The sequence below is a fragment of the Balaenoptera acutorostrata genome, chromosome 3 (assembly GCF_949987535.1).
Source record: "Balaenoptera acutorostrata chromosome 3, mBalAcu1.1, whole genome shotgun sequence".
Lineage (NCBI taxonomy): Eukaryota > Metazoa > Chordata > Mammalia > Artiodactyla > Balaenopteridae > Balaenoptera > Balaenoptera acutorostrata.
Window position 1 is genome coordinate 183,148,499 of NC_080066.1, and position 13,810 is coordinate 183,162,308.

At 45.9% G+C, this 13,810-nt stretch overlaps 1 protein-coding gene across 6 annotated transcripts in view; it reads right to left on the reverse strand.

The window, feature by feature from the left end:
- Positions 1–13,810, reverse strand: part of BRF1 (BRF1 RNA polymerase III transcription initiation factor subunit) — an 83,564-nt gene that overhangs the window by 57,843 nt on the left and 11,911 nt on the right. The window lies entirely within an intron of this gene.

The window sequence follows — 13,810 nt, forward strand, 5'->3', positions numbered from 1 at the left end:
CACCCAGTGTCCTCGGCACCCGAGACCCTCTCTCCTCTGGCGAAGGCCGCCCTACACCGGGCCAGGGACCTCTGCTTCGCCCACAAAGAGCTAAGAGCCGATTCCGCTGCCCTCTTTGACAAGGACCATGGGCTCAGGGAAGCGAGGGCTGTGAGGTCTCCTCCAGCCTCGTCTGCTAACGGTCTGGCCCACACACCCCACACACGCCAACACTGACCGCTGGCCAAAGGTGGGCACCCAGGGAGCCAGCGCCCCGGGGAGCTGGCCACAGGCATGCAGGCTGGCAGCCAAGGGACGGGCCTGACGACCATGGCATCAGGCAGTCAGCCCGTCCCATAAGCGTCCCTGCCCTTTGTGGCCCTGCTCCCTCGACCCCCAGCAAAGCTCGCCTGGAGCCCACACAGCTCTGAGGCCTCTGGTCAGGCTGAAGTGACGTGGGATCACACTCACCGCGCCAGAGCCAAGGCCGGGGCACAGCCGACATACTGACCGTCTGGACAGAAAGACAGGAAGGGTGGGCACTGGCTCCCCGTCAGCACTGCATGCTCTCACGCCAGACACGCCAGACAGACAGACAGACAGACGAGGTCCACGCCGCAGCCCAGCCAGCTCGGAGGTAAACGGGGCGGCCAATGGGAGACCTGCTAATGCCGGGGGCTCGCTCCCAACCAGCTCCTCGGTGCGCGTTTGGGAACTCCCGCCACGGAAGGTGAGAGAGAGGTGCTCCCCAGAGGAGCTCACAGAGGCCAGGACCCAACCCGACCCCCCACACCACGGGCCAGGGCCCCCCAGCAGCTTGGGGGGCTTGAAGTCATGGCAGTACGTTATAACATCTTTACTGCAATATAACTCACATACTGTGAAACTTACCCACTTAAAATGTTTTCAGGTGAGTGGTTTAGTATGTTCCGAGTTGTGCGACCCTTACCACACTTCGGTACATTTTCATCACCTGAAAGGAAACCTTGTACCCACTGGCAGTTACTCCCCACCCCACCCCCAAATGAGTTTTTAATTCACGCAAGCTCAGCAAGCACAACTGGCAGACTGAACAAGTCACATGACGCAGGCGTGTGTGCAGCTTTTAAATGCACGAAGGTGTTATTAACAAATGCAAACTCATGTAAAACAGACTGCTGATTAACTAACCACAGCTTCCTCTCCTTGGAATAGTAAATGAATGCAAAAAGGCAACGCACTAGCACACAGGGTGTTCAAATTTTTGACATTTTGTAAAAATAAGGCCTGCTTCTCCCTTTGAGACGGTGGCCAAATAGCATCCTTCCAGGACTGTGGTGATGGCAGAGAGCACGAGAATGAACACAGAGCAGCATGCGGGCAGGCAAGTGCCCCGGGAACATGTGGAAGGAGGGTCTAACCTGGCCCAGCTCAAGAAGCTAAGCCATGACACCACAGGGCTTCCCCCAGAAGCCTCCCTCGGGCCGGAAGGACCTTCACAGTGCCAGCCGGGCCTGTGCAGCTAGCCTGACTCACGGTGCACTAGCATGTCACACCCATCCCCACGCAGCGACACACTAGAAGCCACTCCCATGATCACATCCAGGGGCGCTCAGAAGCCAATGGGTGCCCCAGGTGGGCTATAGATGTAAAGAGTTCAGTTTAAGACCCACATTCGTATAAATGTGAACTAACAACTGAGAATCTGTAGAAAACGCCAACATGAAGAGAGAGAAACACCAAGCTCCACAAGCCAACTGCTAACAGAAGAGAGCTTTGCAAGCCTCATCATAACCTCACAATACTGGAAAGATGTCAATTCATAGAACTGTATGAACAGGCTGTAATTAATAAGACACAGTCTGGGGCTTCCCTGGTGGCACAGCGGTTAAGAATCCGCCTGCCAATGCAGGGGACACGGGTTCGAGCCCTGGTCTGGGAAGATCCCACATGCTGCGGAGCAACTAAGCCCGTGCGCCACAACTACTGAGCCCGTGCACCACAACTACTGAAGCCTGGGCGCCTAGAGCCCGTGCTCTGCAACAAGAGAAGCCACTGCAGTGAGAAGCCCACGCACCGCAACGAAGAGTAGCCCCCGCTCGCCGCAAACAGAGAAAGCCCATGTGCAGCAACGAAGATCCAACGCAGCCAAAAATAAGTAAATAAAATAAATTTATAAATAAATCAATAAAAATAAAAAGAGAGCTAGGAGTTGGAAGAAGGGACCCTCCCAGAATGCAGCCCCAAAGGAGAAGGGCAGCGGCCAGGTGACAAACCACAGAGGGAGGCTCACTGCTGACATGGGCAGGCCTCTCCCTCCAGACAGGGAGCAGACTTTTAGGCAAGAAGGATTATTAGAAATAAAGAGGGCATGTGATAAGAACATACAAACACCACAGGAAGAAATAACAATCCTACACAGTGTGGAAATTAATAAGGGACAACCTCGCGTAAAACGGAGGCGGGAAGCCCTGAAGGGGGCGCTCTCACACCAGGCCCTCCTTCCCAGCTTGCTCTGCGCTTCTGGGCGGGAAGAAGCTGGTGCGCTGCCCCAGGAAGAGGAAGGAAGATTTTCTCCCGGCCCAGCAACAGCCCAGCCAATGAGAAACCGCCACCACCCTCAACTCTCACTTTCCTCCAATGGAGACAGGAAAACCTTCAAAGCAGCCCCGCCCAACTTCCTCCCCCCGCCCCCCCCCCCCCATCAAGTAAGGCTCCTCTCCGTTGTTGCAGGACTTGCCTGTGGTTTGCCATAGCTTGCGGGTCCCGAAATGCAATTCCCCTGCCTCTCCCGAGTAAACTCATGTTGCTGGTAAGGTAACTGGCTGTTTTATTTGAAGGTGGGCAACAGTATGGACTTAATAACTTACCTTCAAAACATACAAAGTAAAACTTGACAGAACTAACAGGAAAGGGACAATGCTACCTGACAGAATTCCGAAGACTAAAATGGTGTGCGGATGAGGGCCTTAGCACAAAAGGCGCTGCTGCAGGAAGGATCTGCTGAGGGCCACTGGGAGCAGCAGGCAAGACTTCAAGGAGAAGCAGCGTATTGCACAGCCACTAAGTTCCTCCCTACAATCTTCCGGTAATGTGTGCACATTAACATCCCCCCTCCCCGGGGAGGTGGACTCAGTTTCCCTCCCCTGTCTTGAGTGCAGCTGGACTCAGTGACTTGCTTCTAAGGGACAGAGGATGGAAAAGAAACACGTGAGACATTTTGTGGAGGACCCTGGCAGTGATCTAGGCCAACATCACCTGTGACAAGTCACATGACTTGAGGTAGCCCTGCTATGGGGCAAAGAGAAAGGTGCCAGGTCTCTGTGGATCTCCCCCAGAATCCACAGCAAACTCAAACTGAGGGACCTTCTATAAAACACCCACCCAGGACTCTTCCAATGTGTCCAGGTTGGGAGAAACTGTCACAGATGGGAGGAGACTATGGAAGGTGAGGCCACATGCAGCCCGGGAGCCCTGATTGGACCCTGAAGCAGAGAGGGCACGAGTGGGCAGACCGGGACGGGGAGCCAGGTGTGCAGTGTCGTCAGCAGCCCTGTACCACGTGCCACACCTTCTCAGTGTGGGTCACTGTGCCGAGGTTATGGACCATGTCTATGTTAAAGGGAAAGCTGGGGACCGGAATGCTCAGGGTGCTATATCTGCAACTCTGCTGTAAGTCTGCAAGTCTGACACTATTTTAAATAAAAACTTTTTAAAAACCCCACAGAACTAAAAGGAGAAATAGCTATCTCTAGCACAACATGGTAAATCAACTATACTTCAACAACAACAACAACAACAAAAAACAAACAAAAAAAGAAATAGCTATCTCAAAACTTGGAGGTTACAGCTAGACTAAAGCTTAGAGAAATGTACAGCTTAAATGCAAATATTAGAAAAAGAAAGCCTGAAAAACTGATGAAGTTTCCAACTTAAGAAGCCAAAAAAGAATAACGAACTACACAGAAGATGTGGAAGAAAGGGAATAATAAAGAACGGAACCCAATCAAATAGAAAACAGACAGCAGAAGATCAACAAAGCCAAATTCACTCTTTGAAAAGAGTAACACAATTGCTAAATTGATAAATTCCTAGCAAGATCGATCAAGAAAAAAAGGGATAAAGCATAAATTACTAATGTCAGGAATAAAAGGAGAACATCACCAAAAATCTAGGAAACACATTAAAAGCATAAGAGAATATTATGAAAGACTACGACAACAAATCTGAATTTGAATTACTGCAACAGATATTAAACTGAGAAGCACATCTCACCAAAACTGACAAGAAGAAATAGAAAATCTAAGTGGTCCCAATAAACGCCTATTTAAAATTGTCCTGTTAAAGAAATGTATCTGTAATTAAAATCTCCTTACAAGGAAAACTCAAAGCCCAGATGGCTTCGCTAGTAAATTCTTCCACACATTTAAAGAAAGTGGTAAATCACACATAGCTCTTACAGAGAACAAAAAAAGAACAATGCATCGAGACCCAGTGAGATTTATTCCAGAAATGTGGGGTGAGCTTCACATTCACAAAATCAATCAGTGTAATTAATTACAATAACAAAATAAACAGAAAAAATATATACTCATTTCAATAATACAAAGAAGCATGTGACAAAATGCTAACATCATTCTCAGTAACAAAGAAATACTGACCGCTTCCCATCACTGTCAGGAACCAGACAAGAACACCCAATCCTACCATTCTATTCAGCACCTCACTGCAGAGTGCAGCAACACACAGCAATAAAAATGTAACAAAGCCCTGAAAATAAATGACCACCATAAAGAGGGGAAAGGAAGAAGCAATAATGTCTAGTCCCAGACCACATGAGTGTTAATGAAGAAGGAGAGAATTTATAAACTACCAGATTTCATAAGTAAATGGAACAATTCTCCACAAATTGCTCTATAGATTCAATGCAATCCCAATCAAAAAACCAGCAAGTTTCCTTTTGGAAACCAACAAGCTGATTCTAACATTTATTTTGAAATGCAAAGGAGCTAGAATAGCCAAGACACTCTCGAAGAACAACAACAAAGCTGGAGAACTTACACTACCACGTTTTCACTGGAATGCGCAGTAATCAGGACAATGTAGTACTAGCTCAGGACAGACAGACAGACCAAGTAACAGCAGTTAGAGAGTGTGTCTGTGGTGTCTCATCAGAGTCTGGAATTGACTCCTCCGTCTATGGTCACTTTATTTATGGCAAATGGACCAATGCAATTGACTAGGAAAGAATGGTCTTTTTGATAAATGGTGTTGTAACAACTGGATGTCCACAGTGAAAAACGCAAACCTCGAGGGAGCGGATCAAGATGGTGGAGGAGTAGGACGCGGAGCTCACCTCCCACAGATGCATTAAAAATACATCTATCTACAGGGGCTTCCCTGGCGGTCCAGTGGTTAAGACTCCACACTTCCACTGCAGGGGGCACGGGTTCGATCCCTGGTCAAGGAACTGAGATCCCACATGCTGCGAGGCATGGCAAAAAATTTTAAAAAATAAAAAATACATCTACATGTGGAACTCTCACAGAACATCTACTGAATGCTGGCAGAAGACCTCAGACCTCCAAAAGGGCAAGAAAATCTCCACGTAACTGGGTAGGACAAAAGAAAAAAAAAAGAGAGAAAGGAATCAGGACAGGACCTGTGCCCTGGGAGGGAGCTGTGAAAGAGGAAAGCTTTCCACACACGGCAAGTCCCCTCACTGGCGGGGAGATCTGTCAGGACAGAGGGGAGGGCAGAGCAGAGAGAGACCTGCACAGAGGGTCGGTGCCGACAGGCTCTCCACAGTCTGAGACGCCCGTCCACTGGGGCTGGTGGGGGCTGGGTGCTGAGGCTCGGGCTTTGGAGGTCAGACCCTGAGGAGAGGACCGGGGTTGGCTGCACGAAGACAGCCTGAGGCGGCTGGGGTGTGGTGCGTCACAAATGAGGGAGTCCAGGAAGAAGCCTGGGCCCGCCAGAGAGGCAGGGTGCTGCTGTTGGGGGCACGCGAGGAGAGGAGCAGGCCCACCACATGAGCTTCTTTCTCCACGCTCTCACGCGGCAGGGCACTGCCTGCAAGAGCTCCAGGGGCGGGCGCTACTCGCTGCTGCCATCTCAGACTTCAGAGGCAGTGCGGGCCAGCACTGCTGAGGGTCCTGTGAGCAGGTGCAGGTCACTGCCCCCACCTTCCCGGAGCGTGGGCAGCCCACCACTGCCAAGCGTCCCTCGACCTGGCGCCAACCACTGCCCCACCTCCCCGGAGTACGTGCAGCCAGCTGCCTCTGCCAGAGACCCATGACCGGAAGCCAACCGCTGCCCCGCCTCCCTGGGAGCATGCGCATGGGCCACGCACCTGCACACCCCTATCAAGGGGATAAAGGCCAGCACAAGCTGAAGAAAGAGACAGCAAGCATCCAAACCAAGAACAGCCCTCACGCCAAAAAAATATTAAACCCTCACAACCTACACAGAGACGCTCCGGCATATAAACAGCCCTCCGAGACGACAGTAGATATTTGTTTCTCCTAAACTCACAAAGAGAAACATAAGCAAAATGAAGAGGCAGAGGAAGCACTCTCGGTTAAAAGACCAAGAGAATTCCCCTGAAGGAAAAAACAGTGAAACCTCTTCAGTCTAACAGACACCAAGTTCAAAAAGTCAGTAATGAAAATACTGAAAGAATTAAGAAAGGCTATTGACAGAAATGCAAATTACTGTAAAAAGGAACTAGAACTATAGAGAAGGGCGAAGAAAAATTAGAAAATGCATTTGCTGAGACAAAAGCTGAGCTAAAGGCAGAAGAGCAGAATGAATAATGCAGAAGAAAGAATAAGTGACCTGGAGGACAGAATAGTGGAAATTACCCAATCAAATCAGCAGACAGAAAGCCAAATGAAAAAAATGAAAGCAATATAAGAGACATATGGGATAATGAAAAGCAGGCCAATCTACACATAATAGGGATTCCAGAAGGAGAAGAAAGAGAAAAGGGGATTGAGAATGTGTTTGAAGAAATTATGGCTGAGAAATTCCCAAACCTAAAGCAGGAAACAGATATCGAGATATAGGAAGCATAGAGGGTCCCAAACAAGATGAACCCAAACAGACCTACACTAAGACATATTATAATTAAAATGACAAATGTTAAAGATAAAGAGAGGATTCTAAAGGCAGCAAGAGAAAAACAAAGTTAACTAGAAGGGAACTCCCATAAGGCTATCAGCTGATTTCTCTGCAGAAACACTGCAGGTCAGAAGGGAGTGGTAAAATACATTCAAAGTCTTGAAAGAGAAAACTCTGCAACCTACTGTAGAATACTCTACCCAGCAAGATTATCATTTAGAATAGGAAAAATAAAGAATTTCTCAGACAAGCAAAAACGAAAAGAATACAGCAATTACTAAACCTATCCTGAAAGAAATATTGAAAGGTCATCTCTAAATAGAAAGGAAACAAGAAGATATAGGAAGGAGGAAATCACAATTGGACAGTAAGTCACTTAAATTATCCAGTAAACAGATCAGAAAGAAAAAAAAACCTATTTGTGAAAGCAATGATAAACACAGGGAACAGCAAAAGGATAAACATGAAGATGTAAAAAGGGACATCAAAATCATAAAATGTGGGGAAGGACAGTAAGAAAATGCAGATTCTTTTTCTTTTTTTTTTGGAATATGTTTAAGCCTATATGACTATCAGTCTAAAGCAAGCAGATATAAGAAGGCATTGACACACTTGAAAAACAGGGCAACTGCAAATCAAAAATATACAACAGATTCACGAAAACCAAAAAGAACACAAGCATAAAAGGAAATCATCAAACCACAAAAAGAAAAACAAAAAGAAACAAAAAAGAAACAAAGAATCAACTGCAAAACAAGGTCTGAAATGGCAATAAATACATATGTATCAATAATTACCTTAAATGTCAATAGACTGAATGCTCCAATCAAAAGACACAGAGTGGCAGACTGGATAAAAAAACAAGAGCCAGGCTTCCCTGGTGGCGCAGTGGTTGACAGTCCGTCTGCCAATGCAGGGGACACGGGTTCAAGCCCTGGTCTGGCAAGATCCCACATGCCGTGGAGCAACTAAGCCCGCGAGCCACAACTACTGAGCCCATGTGCCACAACTACTGAAGCCCACGTGCCTAGAGCCCATGCTCCACAGCAAGAGAAGCCACCGAAATGAGAAACTCACACACCGCAACAAAGAGGAGCCCCCGCTCACCACAACTAGAGAAAGCCCGCACGTAGCAACAAAGACCCAACACAGCCAAAAATAAATAAATAAATAAATAAATATATTTTTTAAAAAAAACAAGAGCCTATAACATGCTGCCTACAAGAGACCCACTTTAGGGCAAAGGACACACACAGATTGAAAGTGAGGGGATGATATTTTGTGCAAACTGAAATGACAAGAAAGCGGGAGTCACACTATTCGTATCAGACAAAATAGACTTTAAAACAAAGGCCAGGACTTCCCTGGTGGCGCAGTGGTTAAGAATCCACCTGCCAATGCAGGGGACGTGGGTTCAAGCCCTGGTCCGGGAAGATCCCACATGTTGCAGGGCAACTAGGCCCATGAGCCACAACTACTGAGTAGCCCCCCTCTCTCTGCAACTAGAGAAAGCCCATGCACAGCAACTAAGACCCAATGCAGCCAAAAATAAATTAATTAGTTAATAAAAACAAAACAAAACAAAAAAAAAACAAAGGCCATAAGGAAAGATAAAGGACACTATATAATGATAAAAGGATCAATACAAGAAAAGGATTTTACACTCACCAACATATAGGCACCTAATATAGGAGCACCCAAATACATAAAACAAATACTAACGGAGATAAAGACACACAAGGAGAGGAATACAATAATAGTAGAAGACTTTAACATCCTACTCACTCAATGGACAGATCTTCCAGACAGAGAATCAATAAGGCAACAGAGGTCCTAAATAATACAACAGTTAGACTTAATTGATACTTTCAGGACATTACATCCAAAAAAAAAAAAAAAGACCAGAATACACGTTCTTTTCAAACGTACATGGAATATTCTCTAGGATTGACCACATACTAGGGCACAAAACTAACTTCAACAAATTTAAAACTACAGGAATTATTTCAAGCATCTTCTCTGACCAGAATGCCAATGAAACTAGAAATCAACCACAGGAAAGAAATGAGAAAAAAAAAAAAAAAGAGAGACTACATGAAGACTAAATAACATGCTACAAATACCTTGAGACAGACAACAATGAAAGCACAACCATACAAAATCTATGGGATACAGCGTAAGCAATTCTTAGAGGGAAGTTCATAGCAATACAGGCCTTCATCAAAAAACAAGAAAAATCTCAAGTAAACAACCTAACCTACCACCTAAAAGAATTAGAAAAAGAAGAACAAACAAAACCTAAAGCCAGCAGAAGGAAGGAAATAATAAAGATCATGGAGGAAATAAACGAGATAGAGATTTTAAAAAATAGAAAAATAAATCAGTAAAACCAAGAGCTGGTTCTTTGAAAGGGTAAACACAATTGGCAAACCTCTGGCCAGGCTGACCAAGAAGAAAAGAGAACCCAGATAAACATAATAAGAAATGAAAAAGGAGAAATCTCAACTGACACCGCAGAAATACAAAAAAAAAATAAGAGAATACTATGAACAATTATACACCAACAAATTTGACAACCTAGAAGAAATGAACAACTTTCTAGAAACATACTGCCCACCAAAACTGAATCAAGAAGAAATAGATGATTTGAACAGACCAATCACTAGAAGTGAAATAGAATCTGTTAAAAAAACAAAACAAACCAAAAAAATCCCTACAAACAAAAGTCCAGGACCAGATGGCTTCACAAGCGAATTCTACCAAACATACAAAGATGAATTTATACCAATCCTTCTCAAACTCTTCCAAAGGAATAAAGAGGAGGGAACACTCCCAAAGACATTCTATGAAGCCACCATCACCCTGATACCAAAACCAGACAAAGACACCACCAAAAAAGAAAATGACAGGCCGATATCTTTGATGAATATAGATGCAAAAATTCTCAACAAAATATTAGCAAACCGAATCCAATAACACATAAAAAAGATCATACACCATGACAAAGTGGGATTCATCCCAAGTTCACAAGGATGGTTCAACATTTGCAAATCAATCAATGTAATACACCACATTAACAAAAGAAAAGTCCAAAACCACATGGTCATCTCAAATGATGCAGAAAAAGCATTTGACATGATTCAACATCCATTCATGATAAAAACTCTTACCAAAGTGGGAATAGAGGGAACATATCTCAACATAATAAAAGCCATTTATGACAAACCCACAGCCAATATAATACTCAACAGTGAAAAGCTAAAAGCCTTCCCGCTAAAATCTCAAACAAGACAAGGATGCCCACTCTCACCATTTCTATTCAACGTAGCATTGGAAGTCCTAGCCACAGCAATCAGACAAGAAAAAGAAATAAAACGTATCCAAATTGGAAGGGAAGAGGTAAAACTGTCACTACATGCAGATGACAGGATACTATATATAGAAAACCCTAAGGACTCCACACAAAAACTACTAGACCTAATAAATGAATTCAGCAAAGTAGCAGGATACAAGACCAACATTCAAAAATTGGCTGCATTTCTTTACACCAGCATGAAATATCAGAAAGGGAATGTAAAAAAACAATACCTTTTGAAATAGCACCAAAAAATATACATATATACACCTAGGAATAAACCTGATCAAGGAGGTGAAAGACTTATATGCTGAGAACTATAAAGCATTAATAAAGGAAATTAAAGAGGATTCAAAGAAATGGAAAGATATCCCATGCTCTTGGATTGGAAGAATTAATATTGTTAAAATGGCAATACTATCCAAAGCAATCTACAGATCTAATGTGATCCCTATCAAAATACCTATGACATTATTCACAGAACAAGAACAAATAATCCAAAAATTTATATGGAACAATAAAAGACCTAGAATTGCCAAAGCAATCCTGAGGGAAAAAAACACAGCAGGAGGCATAACTCTCCCAGACTTCAGACAATACTGCAAAGCTATGGTAATCAAAATGGTGTGGTACTGGTACAAAAACAGACTTACAGATCAATGGAGCACAACAGAGAGCCCAGAAATAAATCCACACACCTACAGTCAATTAATCTTCAACAAAGGAGACAAGAATATAAAATGGGAAAAAGTCTCTTCAGCAAGTGGTGCTGGGAAAGTTGGACAGATGCACGTAAATCAATGAAGTTAGAACACACACTCACACCATACACAAAAATAAACTCAAAATGGCTTAAAGACTTAAACATAAGACATGACACCATAGGGACTTCCCTGGTGGCGCAGTGGTTAAGACTCCATGCTCCCAATGCAGGGGGCCTGGGTTTGACTCCTAGTCAGAGAACTAGATCCCACATGCATGCCACAACTAAGAGTTCGCACGCCACAGCTAAGGAGCCTGCATGCCGCAACTAAGGAGCCCGAGAGCTGCAACTAAGGAGCCTGCCTGCCACAACTAAGACCTGGCACAACCAAATAAATAAATAAATAAAAGGCATGACACCGTAAAACTCCTAGAAGAGATCATAGTCAAAACATTCTCTGACATAGATCGTACCACTGTTTTCTTAGGTCAGTCTCCCAAGGCAACAGAAATAAAAACAAAAATAAACAAATGGGACCTAATCAAACTTACAAGCTTTTGCACAGCAAAGGAAACCAGTGGTAAAGAATCTGCCTTCCAATGCAGGGGACTAGAGTAGATCCCTGGTCAGAGAATTAAGATACCACATGCCGTGAGGCAACTAAGCCCTTACGCCACAACTACTAAACTCGTGCACCTCAACGAGAGAGCCCATGTGCCGCAAATTACAGAGCCCATGCGCCGCAAACTACAGAGCCCATGCGCCACAACTAGAGAGAAGTCCAGCACCGCAACGAAGAGCCCACGCGCCACAAAGAAAGATCCTGCACACCTCAACAAAGATCCCGCGTGCCACAACTAAGACCCAATGCAGCCAAAAAAATTAAATGAATGTAAAAGCTTATTTAAAAAAAAAAGAACACACACGGCAGCCAAAATGGAGATGCCAAACGTCCATGGCTAGGAAAAGCAGATAGATAAGTTGTGGTATATTCACAAATGAAATCCTACGTGGCAATAAACAAACTGCTGATATACACACACCAAAAGGACATTCTCTGTGATTCTAATTGTCTGAAGCAGAAAACCAAGTAAAACTAATCGACAGTGGGGAGCTTCCTGGGGTACAAGAAACATGCTCGACCATGATATGAGCCCAGGCCTTAGGTCATACACATTAATCAAGCAGTTCACTTAAGGCTGGTACATTTTACACACTTTACTATACATACGTTATACCAAGAAAAACAGACCAACAAAAAGAATAGAATAAGAAGTTTCCCTGAGAAATGTCTCCCATGTGAAAGGGCTCATCAAGTCAGTGACCAATGCTCCAGCCTAGAGACATTTCAGAACTTCAAAGATAGAGAGAAAACCCCAAAAGGTCCAAGTTAGGAAAGAAAAAGAGAGTGAGACGGAAACGCAGATTGGACCAAATCCCCTCGCTGGCGCCCAGGATGCCCTTGCCACGCTAAGTGGGGCGCCCGCTCCAGCCCCTCCAGGCACCCGGGGGGAAGACAGAGCCCAGGGCTTCTCTCTCACTGAGCTGCACCTCAGTTGGGACCTGAGCACGTTCCCAATAAACCAGAGACGGCCCAAGAGAGGGACCTGCGCGGGCACCACACCTCCAGGGAGGGAGGGGGGCCAGGAGGCACAGGCTCCCGCGTGAACGGAATCACAACCCAAGCCGTCTGTTCCTCTCCCAACTCTCTTGTTGTCTAAGAAAGGCACCCAAAACCTAACACAAATAGTAACAGCTGAAGTTAAATCCATAGATTTCAACCCAACCCAACAGACTGGGGGCGGGTGGCGGGAAGTGAAAAGACAGGAGTCTTCCCTGGGGGAGGACAACAGGCCAGCTCCGGTCTGGTCCGGAGAAAAGAGGCGCCTTGCGGAGAGATGGCCCCCCTCGGTCCCTGCAGCCCCCACCCAGACAGAGACAGGACGACAACACCGGGGGAGGCAGCCGAAGACAGGAGGGGACACCTGCCAAGGTGGGCGGAGGGAGGGCCAGCCCCTCCTCAGGGGCCAGGCCGCTGGGCGCGGACCCCAGGCAGGAGCCCCCGGGAAAGGTGTGCGGAGGACGAGACGGGGTGCTCCCCGGGGCTCTGGGCTTCCCCAAACAGCGGAGCGGGCTGCACCTCGGCCTCAGGCCTCACCGGGCCCATTCCGAGGAGCCCGCGAGTTCCGCTTTGATTTCGTACTTGAACCAAGGGCTATTTAAAGTCTTTTTAAATCAGGCGGGTTATTTCTCTCTTTTTATTGCTAGTTTCCAGTTCTACTGCCATGAATACGTCTGCATGAACGCTGCTCTTTACAACTACAACTGATTTGAGTCCAACGTGCCACCTAGTCTAGGTTTTTGGAAATATACACACTCTGTTTTTTCCCTACAAATGTATGTATTTATTTTTGGCTGCGTTGGGTCTTCGTTGCTGCGCGCGGGCTTTCTCTAGTTGCGGCGAGTGGGGACTGCTCTTCGTTGCGGTGTGTGGGCTTCTCATTGCAGTGGCTTCTCTTGTTGCCGAGCGCGGGCTCTAGGTGCCCGGGCTTCAGTAGTTGTGGCACGTGGGCTCAGCAGTTGTGGCTCGCGGGCTCTAGAGCACAGGCTCAGCAGCTGTGGTGCACGGGCTTAGCTGCTCTGCGGCATGTGGGATATTCCCAGACCAGGGC